This window comes from Hylaeus volcanicus, chromosome 3, assembly GCF_026283585.1.
Source record: "Hylaeus volcanicus isolate JK05 chromosome 3, UHH_iyHylVolc1.0_haploid, whole genome shotgun sequence".
Lineage (NCBI taxonomy): Eukaryota > Metazoa > Arthropoda > Insecta > Hymenoptera > Colletidae > Hylaeus > Hylaeus volcanicus.
In genome coordinates, this window is record NC_071978.1 from 15,435,247 (window position 1) to 15,449,461 (window position 14,215).

Sequence of the window (14,215 nt, forward strand, 5' to 3'; positions counted from 1 at the left end):
ATTGACTCAAAAAGAATTTTAATCGTGTTAAGGAATTCCTTCACTCTTAAACAAATTTGAAATAATTATACTATAATACTCTAGTGGTGAGGATAGGAGGCGCCACCACACATTTATAGGAAATCTGAATGTGCAGGAAACTACAAACTGTAAACAATATGCAAAAATATTAAAAAGATTGATAATAAAGGTTATGTTATAATATTTGCAAAATAAAGTAAATTCCTATTTAGGTTCAATTTTTGGAGGCACGTTCGCGAAGATTTTATTTTGCATAAAAATCCGCAATCTACTTATTATGTATCATATATCGTAGAACACTAACTAAAAAAATATGCACGGTAAATATCATCCGAATTATATTGTGTTTGGTCTGATTTTAATCAGAAAAATGTCAGGAATATGTTGGTAAAAGTTTTACAACAAAAAAGTTAATAATAAAAAAGTTCCACCGTTGGTGGATACCCTGGTGTTTTCGCTCCGCCCTCTTCTTTATTCTCCGTCCTTCTCCACGATCGAAACTCGTCGGCAAACATCCGAGAATATACGAATTCTACGATAAACGCACAAGATCAGTCCCGAGCTTGTGCATTTATGGAGACTTAACTGCATAACGAATATGTGCTTATGTTACATGGAAAAGAGAATGCGTGAATAGTTTACGCCTTAAAAACTCGACAAAGAGAAATGGCTTCGAGTGCAAAGCGTTAATCATGTTTTTGATTTGTCAGTGAATAGTAGCGTTTGTAACAGTTTTTGTTTTTATTGCCAAACCTTAGACGGTTCTAGGCATTTGGGTTTGGAAATATAATATAAGCATCAAAATGCTCATGGTAAATCCACCAGTGGATACAGCAGCGTTTTATAATAAAAACTGTTAAATTTGACAAACAGTCACAGAGTTCCGAGTTCTCTTTGAATCATTTCGCAATAATTTTCTAGCTTGTTCTGCGAGTACAACGTAGCCACGCCAAGAGTAAAACACAGACCACGAAGGGTTCATCAATTAACGAAGCTAACTAGTCTCCTATAAGGCGTCATCGATCCCCTTTCACGGACAAATTTTTTGTCCGTCCCGATAAATACTAACCGTTCGGCAACCAAAGGGCCTGAATCTTTTCGAAGCGATACTAACGAACGTTTGTAGACTACTAACGAAGGTAGAAAGGAGCCTAATCGACGGGATCTTTACTGCTCTCCGTGTCGCATCGGCTGGCACAGACCTCTCGACTCGTTACTGGTTTGTTTGAGAGGGCGCCGAAAGATCGGCTACGTCACATTTGTCCACTTTGCGAACCGCGGTAAATCTGCAAATTTCGCTGAAAAGTTATGTCCTTCGATTAAGTTGTACCGTTAATCGTAAAAAGAGGATAAAGTTCAACGACGTGCAAAAATATATTTCAAATACAAACTTATGAATCAGTTGAGTTGATAAATTGATACATTCTGGTATAAACTTTTAAAGAGAAAGATTTTTTAGGAATAAAGAAAAATGAAAACTATAAGTCGTAGAATAGTCAATGATTTCACGTTTAACAATACATACGTATCTTAAAATACATATTTAAAATAAAATACATAATCTATTATTAATATTCTGAGAAAACCGCTAGGGCAAGTAACGCTACCAAAATTAAATGTAAAGATGGTGACTATATCTCTCGACTCATTTGTCTAAAACAAAAAAAAAAAAAAGACAAAAAAACAAATTTGTTTTTTAAAAATGTTTATGAATTGGCTATATAAACTAAATAAAGACATTAATTCCAATTTTTGAACATTGAAGTGTCACTCAAATCAGTTTGTAAATATTTCTATAGGTCTGCTTTTGATTGCTATCGCATTCTATTGCACGAGAGGACTTTCGTAGCGAAACGTAAATGAACGCTTAGTAACCGTGTGTCACAGTTGTTTAATAAATAAAATGCTATTAAGTTGTAAATCAGTCATGTATATGATAAATATTTACATTTGAGCATGTATTTTAATTAAAAAAGAAAAAAAAGAAATGAAAACGTTATTCCGCAGTAAATAACACATTTTGTACAAATGTAGCAGCAGATGTCGTAATTAGAGCCCCTTATTTCACGTGTTCACGCGATTCGCGCGATTCACGTGTACTCCACATTATTCACAAAATACACGTGACACGGACAGTCACGCTAATATACTCGTGACTCAGGTGAATGAATTCGCGTAACTCTAATTATACGAAATCAGATACTCGCAATTCTGGATATAAATACGTACGAATTTCGACATTTTTACAACTTTTTTGATCGTTTATGACTGGACTTCAGATTTTTATGCATTTATAGGAAATTTAAATGTGTACGAAACTACAAAATGCACACAGTATGCCATAATATAAAAAAATATTGAAAGTAGAGTTTATATTATATTATTTACAGAGTAAAATGATTTCCTATTTACGTTCAATTTTCGTGGGTACGTTTGGTAAGATTTTATTTTGCATAAAAATCCGCAGTCTATTTATGAGACATGTATCGTAGGAGACTAAAGAAAAAGTAAGGCACAGAGATTCGAACCCATGATTCTTGTATCCATAGTCGGTCGCTTTTCTTACGCAACCACTCCTGCACTCTAGAATTAGCGTTCTCGTGTGACTCCCTATTCTCGGGTATGGAGGGCGTGATGCTACAGCATTATAATAAAGTATTAGGGCTCTTTATACTTATGGTCGACAGTATATGATGGTATACAGGACCGGCACAAGGCAGGTTCAGCGCGTTCCCTGGAACCCGGCCCCGCGTTTTAAAAGGCCCCGCGGTCTACGAAAATTACTGAATTAAAAGGCACCGATTTTAATTAACTTTTTACAGACTGATGATACCATTAACAAATGAAAGCAATTTTTGCTGAGATGCAAGATATTTTTTTAGTAAGGATGATTAAATTGAAAAGAGTGACAAAAATCATCAAAGTATTATTATTTAATATTAATCTTATAAAAAATATATAGTATTTGTAAATAAATAATACCTCGTTGTAAAATTTAAGGGTAGGATTTGAATGTGAATTCAGGCCCCGCCAAATTTTTGAACCCGGCTCCGCAAAAGATCACACCGGCCCTGATGGTATATCTTAACCCTCTTGTTCTCAACTGCAATGAATATTTCGAAGTCTGAAACAATCATTACTGGAACCAATACTAAAAGAAATTTTCACAGTTTCACAATTCACAGAATTTATAAAATAATATCACGAAGTGGTGAGTATTACTTTGTAGCAACTGGAGGGACAATATGTGTCGCAACCTGACGAATATTCTCGTACCTAAGAAAAGGAAGGATAAAAAATAAAAATGTATAAGTGTGAGCCAATTGAAACGACCAGAATCAACGTAGATTTTTTCGTATTGATGCGTGACGTTCAGGTTGTGTATCCTGTAAATATTTCATACGCGTTTACCATTAGCCTCTGCAACAGATGTACGAGTTACGCGAGCGGTATTTTTTACGTGTCGTACAGCTTCACGCGTTGTATAATCATGAATTTCAATGGATGGCTTGTGTTCGCCGATACTCGTTCCTAGGAACCAATTGCGTTGTTTCTTTCGCGTAATTTTCTTAGAAATGGTCATCGTTTCGTTTAATCACCGATAGGTACGTTGATTCAACCGCCTCGTTTCGTTTCTTTTTTCTAGTAATCTTTTCCTCGTTTGTCGATATCCCGATTCTCGATAGTTTCGCTCCGGTAATTAGTAGAGGTCTCTATTCCAGGGTGTACGTACCGTAGTAGACTCGTTGCGTGTGTATTAGGGGCATACATACACTTAGAACAAGCAGGAGTCTGACTTTCACGAATTTTGTTGGTACGGATAAAGTTTGCCTTCATTGAGAAACGATTGTGCGTATCTTAAGTTTTATATTTTTATCTATTAATTCTGCATGGTTTGTTCGATGATTTACAAAATTCAAGATATTGTGATCGTTTGACTTCATTATTTTTTTGGTCGAATGAAAATAGTATAAAATATTTTCCTCGAATAGATGTTTATAAGTAAGTTTTGCCTCAGGTTGTAACATTGCCTAATGTTTCCAAACCACTATTTAAGGTTACAAAATCTCTGTTTTCACAATGACAATGGCAGTAATATAATATTAATACGTCTTTATTTCTACCTGCAGATACAAATCCGTGTTTATATTTTCCTATTCTGTTTCAATAGTACAATGTATGCATTTTAATTGCATTTGTTTGTACAATAATATAAATTTGTGCACTGCAGAAATTAATTTAATTTTCAAAAGTAACCGATTCAACGTTACAACATATCTCAATGAAACGATTAAGAGTAATATAGTATCTTTACCATAATTTAATTTTTAAAACATGGTTTACCGTAACGATATAGTCTCACAAAAACTTCACACTTCATTTAGTATTTTGAGACATACACAATAAAAAACAATTCGATCGGAAAAAAGTATCTACAATTTATCACTTCATTCACGGGCACCCCTCACTTTTTTCCTTTAGTTCTGAATACCATTCTTGGAATATTCTGAACTATTAAAAAATGTTTGTGGTTTAACGAATGGAATAAAAATCATATTAAAAAATTATAATATTTACGTGAATCATAGTAATTACAATAATGGTGTACGAACTTGTCTAAATATAAAGTAGCATTTCAGTTTGCGTGAAAAATAAATACACTTCATATAAAAGTATCATTAAAGCGAACTAAAAATTATGTACAATTTTTTTTTGCTTCTTTCCGTATTTGTTTACAACGATTGTTTAAACTAAATAAAAGTATTTAAGTTTTATGTTGTATGCATCATACCGTAGCTCTTGAATCGCTCTTTAATAACGCATGGGTAGTAAGAATTAATGAACAGTTGTGTATTTCTGATTGTATCAAATTATAAAAATCACGGAAAATACTATTAGATCGGGTAAACCTATATTAATTTAGTATTTACCAAAAATAATACGTTCATACGAACGGTATTACAAAAAAGAGCTTGAAGTTTGTGTTTTTTAATATCAAAAATACGCCTATCAATGTAGTCGTGGTCGATACTCAAATATCCTCTTTCACATTTAGTTGTACTTTTATTTAAAATATAAAGTCGAATATATTTTATACCATGTGTGTTTTAAGAAACAATATTTTAATACCCGCTATGGAAACCCATTTGTAAAAGAAGTTACACGAGGAAAAATATTTTACCGTAACAGCAGAAAAAAGTTGCACCGTGATTACGAGATACTTCCACAATTGTCAACATTACGAAAGCTAAAATTTGTTATTTTTATTTTCGATCCTTTGCCCAATGATAGTTTTCCTATTCTCTTCTGTTAAGAATTGATGATTTTCCATAGCGTTCTTAACGTTAAAAAATTGATCAACAATCAACTTCGTCCATCGCTGCATTATCGTTTTGAAACTTCAGTGTCTGCGAAAACGAATTGTCTGTTTATTTATTAACGGGACGAACAATGGCCCAGCAGTCGAAGTCAACATAACAATGACTGGCGCCAGGACTGTGCCGTTTGTTCACGTAATCTAACGACGACTCCGCTAACATCTATAATCTGCTTATCGATGAACGAATATTCGAAGTTACGAGCATCTGTATCGGCAAATAGCTTGCGTATCTCAATAATGCGGTAGGCGGCATCGTGCCGAATAATTTTCAGATATTACTGGTATTCCAATGATTGCATGCTCAATACACATGCGTACACCTGCAATTCGTCAAGCTGCGCTTTCATTGGCCGTGCTCTTTCGGAACCCCTTCGCAATGCGCTCATCATTTTTAATCATATTCCTCTTCGAATGATACGCGAGTTTCAATAAAAAGTGATATAGAAAATAAGTTTCTCAATTCGATAAAAAACATACTGTTTAAATATCGCTTTATTTGTATGCATTTATCGTCTTACAATCAAACAAGTTTGAATCATTTTATCAATATTATGTAAGATTCTTTTAGAGATTTCTTTGTGATTGTGTTTTTTAACCCTTTGAGTGGTAATATGACGATTTAAGATTTGAAACTACCAATCTGATTTAAAGAAAACGATATGATTAAGAGCTACACAATAAAAGCATATTGTATAAAACCATATAGGCTTATACACTTAATAATACATAAATGATATTAATTATACAGAAATATATTATAAATGAATGCCATACCATCCTGCGCAGTACTATCGCATGGGCAAAACAAAAGAAGGAATGTTACGAGGAGCGAACTTCACCTAAAAATTACATTTCACCATTATTAGAACAATCTTCCAGGCAAAATTCTCCGTTCTTAAAGGTTCATAGAATATTAATAAGCGGAATAATAAAGAGGGATTAATAGAATTACGATATGCAGATAAAATTCTCGTAGAAATGAACAAATATAGAAGTTGAATAATAACTGAGCAATCATCCTTTCATGCATTTATAGAAACAGTTGGTGAGCTCTCTGACATTCATTGAACAGTTGAATATCCATAAATACTTATTTTATTAAACGTTAAACGAATAGCTATATCACCTTATAAAGGTGTACGAAAGACAATAATTGATTTGTGTCAAAATAATTTGTTTCTGAATAATAATTAAATCCTTTAAATACGCTTCGGCCAGTTGGTACTAAAAAACCAAAATCATGTCTTCGTAACGTATAACCAATTATCCAACAGAAAAACGTGACTACTTAAATTTTGTGTTTATTAGTCAACAAACAATTGTTGATTCGTTCAGTTACCAAAACTCTATAAAGTGATATTTGCGTTTCTTAATATTACGATATATGATATTCTTTTTTGGGGTCAATTAATTGTCCGCGACTGTATATTTTCATCTAATATAAAACAAATCGGATATATTTCATACCACTTGTTCCATTAAAGAAGAAAATCTTAAATCCCGTTTGAAAAACCCTGTACTTCGTTAGCCACGACTAATTCATTGTCTGCTGTTGGTATTCGTCATCTATTACTCAAGCAAAATGATTCTAGTCGGTTCTCTGCATGTGACAACACACGCGTCCAACGTTATTGCAGCAACTCAATTAATTATGCGATTAATTTGCGCGTTCGTTTTCCTTATATGTAAATGAGGCGAAGGTATCACATCATCGGAACGAAACCTGAAGAAAGCTATCACGTAATGGACCGTTTAAAAGTTGAGATAATTTCCGCGAGTTCGATAAGGGAGTTCGATTAACACTACCGGGTGGCGTGCCTCGAATAATCGCGAATCACTATTATTGCTAATTAGTACCGATTCTTATTATTCTTAGCTCCATGATCGCCGGGTATCGAGTGTCGTCTGGTTTAATTTTACTTTAGCGTTTTACGATTTTAATTCCGAGCTGGCTGCTCCGATATCGTGACCCAATTCGCGTCGAGATTTCTGCCACTTTTATATTTTCGTTCGCGAAAAACGTTCTCCAGAAGAATCGATGGCTTCCTATGCGGAACAGTTTGGTATGGAAATTTCGAAGCTGTTTACAACATCCACAGGAAATGAGAAATCGGATAAGAGTTCCCAATCAACGGTTTTTCTTATTATTCTTCGCAATTGCGTCAATTTACCATTGATTTTTTTTTACTTTTTTTTTTTAATTACATTGGCCTGGTTTACACCGTACAGTTGATACGTGTATTAAGAACTATATTCGTATCAAATTATTTGGTATCGACGCTGTAAATATTGGTGTATATCAGAGATGTAGAGAAAAATATGTATATGCCCAGGCGTTACGTGGAAAGAGTATGGAGTAAAGAGTTTCCTAAAAGAGGCTTCAGGGTTTTCTTTTTAATAATAAAATATGCCTGTCAACGTGGCGTACTGGACACTTTCAGTTGTGTTTAATTACAATCATGCGTACTTCATTTAAAACATATCAATTGAACATATTCAACATGTGTATATTACAATATAGCCTACTGGGCACTTTCAGTTATGTTTAATTACAATCATGCGTACTTCATTTAAAACATACCAATTGAACATATTGAATATGTGTATATTACAATATATGTATATAATACATCATAGGATGTATTGAACATATTAAAAAACAGAATTTTGAAGTCTCTTTTGAAATATCCTTTATGTTTGCAGTGATATCAACGCTTCAAGAAAGCTCTAAGGATTTATAATCAAGTCTAATAATACCAAAAAAGATGTTTCTGAAGTTAAACCATTCAATGTAATACGATTCCTGTCCTCACATTTTGCAACGAGATGGCGCAGAGTGCAAAGGGTTAACCCTTTGCGCTTGGGTCGCACCTCTAGGGCGACATATGTAATTTAAAAGTGATTTTGTGAACGTACAATTTCAAGTTTACTTACAGTGTGTGTAGAAAGTATTCGTACACCGTTCAATTTCCAAAAAAAACTATGTAAAATTGTAATTTATTGACTCTATTTTTATGAACAATGACATTCTACATATTTTCAGAAATCTCTAGAATACATAGAGTACAAGCCATTTTTGAGCCATTTTTAAAAGTACTTTACTGGAAATTTGATGTTTTCTAATTCGTACAGAGCAATAAACTAATGTGTTTACGTGACAAACTCTACTGTAAATGGTTCGTCATAAGAATCGTACAAATACTTATTGCTTCTATACTTTTACCCACATTTCGCATGTTTTTGCTAATTTCACAAATTATAGTAACTAGTAAATGTTGTTTGGACTATATCTATTTTAGAGACTTCCGAGTATATGAAAAATATCATTGATTATACAAAAAGAAGTTAATAAACTACAATTTCATACAAGAGTTTTTTGGGAAATTGATCGGTGTACGAATACATTCTACACCCACTGTACATCAGAATACAACTAATTATTAATTGAAATAATAATACATCGAGTCATGAACGTTCGTAGATGTTTTTCTTCGAAATAGAGTTTTTGGTTTCACAGAAATTTATTATAAAAATGGACTGGATTTGATTCTATAGAAAAATGCCTCGAGCGCAAAGGGTTAAACTACTTACTGGTTAATCAACGATTCCAGTACCATGTAGCAATTCTTTTTCTTCTTCGTATCCTTCGTCTTGAGCATGCAACTCTTCTTTTCGGACTCGTTGAACTTAAACCTATTTCCCTCTTAAAGACAGTATTTGTTACGATCGAGGGATGGTAAACGAAATTGTAGCAAAAGTTGGCCTAAATTGAACTTATAGACTAAGGCCGAACGCACACGGGCGCAACCGATTTGAAATTAGTGTTGCAAATCGTTTGCGCTCTTTGTTTTACTTCAATCCACGGTCTCATGCAACTAGTTTCAGAATGGTTTGAAACTGATCAGTTGCGCCCGTGTGCGATCGGTCTTAGAGATCGCAGGACAGGTTGCGCGTTGTTTTCGCATTTTAGGGTCTTAAGTTCGCGGAACCACGATAGCCAGGCGGAAGCCAGACTGGCACCGCGATTCGATTAATTATACGTTTTTATAATCAACGGAGTTACGACGACGCTTATACCAGCAGCGTGTACAGTGTACACCTTCCCCCTCGACCAATTAAACCGGAATGGTGCAACGGCGTGGAGTAACCTAGTTGCGCCTTATCTCGGATCGGCCCATCGGTAGCGTGGCGTGCGAAACGCGTGTATCTCGTTGGCGCCATCTTTTTTCCCCTACGTGGACGACTTATCCGATCCATTCTCTCTTCTAGCCGTTATTACGTCTACCCTTTCATACGTCTGATCGCTTTTCCTCTTGTTCCTCCTAATGCTTCTGTTCCCTTATCGCTACCTCTTGTTTGAGCATCTCTTATCTTCGGCATCATTCGTTTGCTTATTTCTCTTTGGTACTTCTGTGGTCATTTTATTTGTATCTAGTGTCATAATAATGATTCCTTTGGTACAAGCAATGGGAGTCTGCGCTACGTAATAAATAATAAAACGTAAGTGCCGTCAGTTGCGTCATTTGGGTTATTGTCGTCTGGTGCAGTAACTCATAGTGTCAACCCCATGGGCTTCCTCTTGTACTACTACTATCTACTGTTTCATATCTCTGATCGCTTTTTCTCTTGTTTCTCTCGATGCTTCTGGTTCCCTCATCTCGTGTTTGAATCATCGTTGTTAAAGGTAGGAGAAATAACGTCCTCTTGTACCACCGTTGTTTATTGCACTTTGTTGTTCTTGTGATTGTTTCATACGTTCCTATTGCCAAAGAGAATAATTCGAGACAAAGAGAATAATTCTTTCTGTAAATACGACTAGACTTTGTACCAAGTAATAAGTACAAAATACAAAGTAAGTAAAGTCGGGAACGTCACTACCTGTATCGGCTGCCGTTACATCCACTATTTCATACCTTTCATTACTTTTTCACTTGTTCCACTTGATGTTTCTGTTCTTTTATTTTTATGTGTTTCACAAGAATATTCTTTCTTATTCCTCTTTGTTCTTACTGTGGTAATTTGACTTTTATTTTTGCGTGTTTCATGAGCATATTCTTTCTTACTTCTCTTTGTCCTTACTGTGGTAATTTGATTGATTTGTACTGTCATGGCAAGCAGAATGGTTCCTTTAATATCAATGAAAGGAGTCTGTGGTAAGTAGCAAATAATAAGAAGCGACAGCAGTCATTGATGTCCCTACGGTTATCGTCATCCAGTGCGATGACTCATGATGTCACCCTTATGATTCTGCTCCCTTACCAAATCACATCGAACCCTTAGCAATGCTTTTCGTGCTAATGTTACTCAAAAATTATAGAACTTATTGTATGGATATTTGTGTTGAACGCTCACTCTAAAAATGTGTTATGCTCAAATATTAGAAACTTCATAATTAAATCCTTTCTACCCTTTATAATTAAATCCCTAAAATTCTTTGGTATTTTTTCATAATAATAGATAGCAAGATCTTATACCAATAATTTGCAACTACATAAAACACTCGACATGATCCATGACGAAAGATCAGTAATATTCCACGATTCTCGAAAACATCGATACATTTATATTTACTAAGACGTACGTATGATATTCTATGAAATAAAAAATGAAGAATAAAAATATACACGTCGAATTGAGTAACCTCTTTTTCGAAGTAGGTTAAAAATTGAAAAAGAAGAAATTTCTCAAGTTTTAAACGGATTTTCAAATAAACTTTTTGAACATATAGGAAGTCGAATTATCTCTTAATTACTTCAACATTAATAAAATTGCATTATAGCGAAGTCATACCTAACTTTTAACATAGTAAGTCATAAACCGACGAACTTATGCCCAGAATAATATTGTATAAAGATTTTTAAATTTATTCTGCGAATCTTATTGTGAGTAAATTAGACCGCAGCTTTTTTTTGTATGGATAATTACCGCCTAATGAATATACTGTAATAAATATTTAAAGTAGACATTATTAGAACATGAGATTACTCATCGAGAATCTGTTTGGTGGAACTAAACGATGGCGCTTTTTCAATCTGCACGTGTGATCTTCAGGGAGCAGTAACTTTAAAGCGACTGGGTCTAGTGGTTTGACGAGCGTTATGACAGTGGTTCCTGAACTTAACGATCTCTTGATTGCGAGGATCTTTAGGACTCGGTAAATGAGTTTCTTGATAACGAACCACGTTGCACTGTGAACGAATTCAAAGGTTCAGAAATGAAGTCTAGTAAAATTTTAGTGTTTGAGTTTAGTGTTGAGTTTGGATGTGACTTCGCATAAAAAATAATTTGTTTTTAAGTATTCCTTTCTGTTGGACTATTTACCCGTTTTGTTATTGGGAGACGTTATGGGAATAGAACTGCACCACTGAAGGATATTATAATATATGTATATTTGTAGGTTAAGAAAAAAAACGCGTGTACTGTGACGTGGCAGATTCCCGCGTCACAAAGAGGTGAACTCTCCGCGGGAACAAGACCCACCAAGATCGCGAGCGCCACCAGGGTAACCCAGGGTTAGAACTAATTTGCGTATTTGAATGGCAATAGCGTTGGGTTAACGACGGCAACATCCAGCGATACGGCTTAGAGGCTACTAATCCCGTCCAACCCGGCGCCGGCTGCACGGACTGGCCAGACGAAGCTCAAATGGACAGGGGCTGGAGGATCTTGGTAACAGCCCCTGGACTCCGCTACGACCTTCAGGGGGCAGGAGGCCGTTTAGGATAGCGAAGTCAGCCGGGTTCTCGAGTGCACCGAGACCCGGTCCGCTCCAGAGTCTTCGAGGGATGCCAGCACCGACACGCCACCAAAGTCGCCGAGGGACGAGACTGGACGACCGCCGATTACGAGCGCGCCGATAACGCGATTTGAATTTGGCCGCCATAAGGTGCCGCGTGCCGCCGACCATTGAGGTGAGGCTGGGGGGAAGCGCGCGTGAGCCAACGCGTGCGACGAGCTCACGTGGTGGACGGTACGGTAAGCGCTTCCTCCTTTACCTCACGCTCATGGATAGGATATCGTGAATTGGTCGGGTTACCTGGTGGCTGCCGAGCACCCTGCCGAGCTTCACGACGCGGATCGCGGACCGTGTCGGGAAATCACGTTGCAAAAATTGGCGCCCAACGTGGGGCCAACCTTATACTTTGATTCAATGCTTAATAAGACGCGATTGATCAAGGCTGTTATCTGAGGACTGTATTGCATCCTCGCCTCTATGCCCGTATCAGTGTGGTCATCCGGAAAATGCACGCCTTGAAGAACTGCGCGTGCATTCATCGTTAACGGCTCGATTTCGTCAAAGCCTAGAAAGTTCCGATTAGGGACCTTCGGGGAGGAGTTCCTCCGGGAGGGGCATCCAGTCATGCTCTTGGGCAAGAGAGGCCTCAACCTGCCGTCTAGTAACCCGCGGGGACACGTAGAACTCATAGGCATTGTGTCTCCGCCGTCACCGGCCCGAAACTACTGCTTGTTTCATCGTCAGTTGCTAATGGTACTGCAACCGATGGAATATTTGTCGAGACGGTTTCTCCCGACGCTGTGACTTTTCCCTATATTAGATAGGTACTCACACACTGGAGCGGGCAAAGTCATCTGCTCCAGATAGGCGCCCATGTCACCCTCCGCTCTATAGACCCCCTCTTTATTTTCATTCTGTTTGAGGTCGAGCTGTGAGGCTACTAGTGCCGTGGTGCAACCGTGCAAAAAGGCACAGAGGGGCAGCTTTCTGGCCAAGCGGTCATCAACCACCTGCATATCTCTATACGTTCTCTCGCACAATGGAAGGTACGTAGAAAAATCGAGATTTTGGCCGGCTAGTTGGTCGATTGCGATGCTATCCGCAATGGGGCCAACGGAGTACATCGGCCCTGCCATCTCTGGCGTTTCATTCGTGGCACGCATAGCCTCGACGTCCTCAGGGTGGATTTCCTGCACCTTTGGATTAGTCCTAGGCTTCTGCGCGTTCCGCCAGTTTGAAGCTCTGTTCTTTTGGCGCTCCGCCTGCTTCGGGCGGGTGGAATGCGGTTCGGACATGATGTCCTTGACGCGGTGTTCCACGGAGATGGCCTTGTTCCAATTAGGCTCATCCTCCGCTTTCCTTCGGTTATGCGCGGACATCCGGCGTACGTCCCTATTCTTCTTTGGAATTCCAAAGGAATCGATTAAAGCCATCTGGCGATTCATTGTTAAACAAAAATAGATGGAGAAGTCCCAAGGATTTAATTACGGATAACGGGACGGAATTCGTCAACGAAGTATTACACAAACTAACGACCGATTATAACATCCACCACGTAACAACCCCTCCGTACCGTGTGCTCAAGACGATGATAGTACAATTTCTCGAAAAAGACCACCGAGAATGGGATGCGAATATTATGCATTTTCGTTTCGCGTATAATACCGTCTATCATTCGTCGCTGAAAACCACGCCAGCGTTCCTTAATTTTGGCAGACTTCCGTTACCGAACCGTTGCGCGAGAAAACGAACGGATAGGGAGTTAGATCCGACAGACGCGGCCGATACGACGTTATGGGAACAACGGATGGGAAATTTAGAAACGCTCCGTTTATGGGTCGCGGAAAATATAGAAGCCGCGTCGGAAGAACAAAGCCGGCACTACAATGCACACCGTCGAGATAAACAGTCTTCGAGTGAATTAGGTAGCGCGCCACCAGGGAACCGGTAAGAATTGCTTTATCTTTTAGTGTCTCCTCTTCATCATCTAGGGGGTTTTCCTATTTTTGAGCGTGGGGTAAGCATGAGGGGAAGCGCGAACCGACCTTCGTCGGTTCCCCGCGGGGGGGGGGGGGGGG

General features: G+C 37.6%; 1 protein-coding gene across 1 annotated transcript in view; it reads left to right on the forward strand.

The window, feature by feature from the left end:
* The window catches only part of LOC128873879 (uncharacterized), a 460,110-nt gene that overhangs the window by 62,791 nt on the left and 383,104 nt on the right, over nucleotides 1-14,215 (forward strand). The window contains exon 2 of the mRNA XM_054117849.1: nucleotides 13,061-13,183. The gene's annotated coding sequence lies outside the window, so the exon portion shown is untranslated. The remainder of the gene's footprint in view (nucleotides 1-13,060; nucleotides 13,184-14,215) is intronic.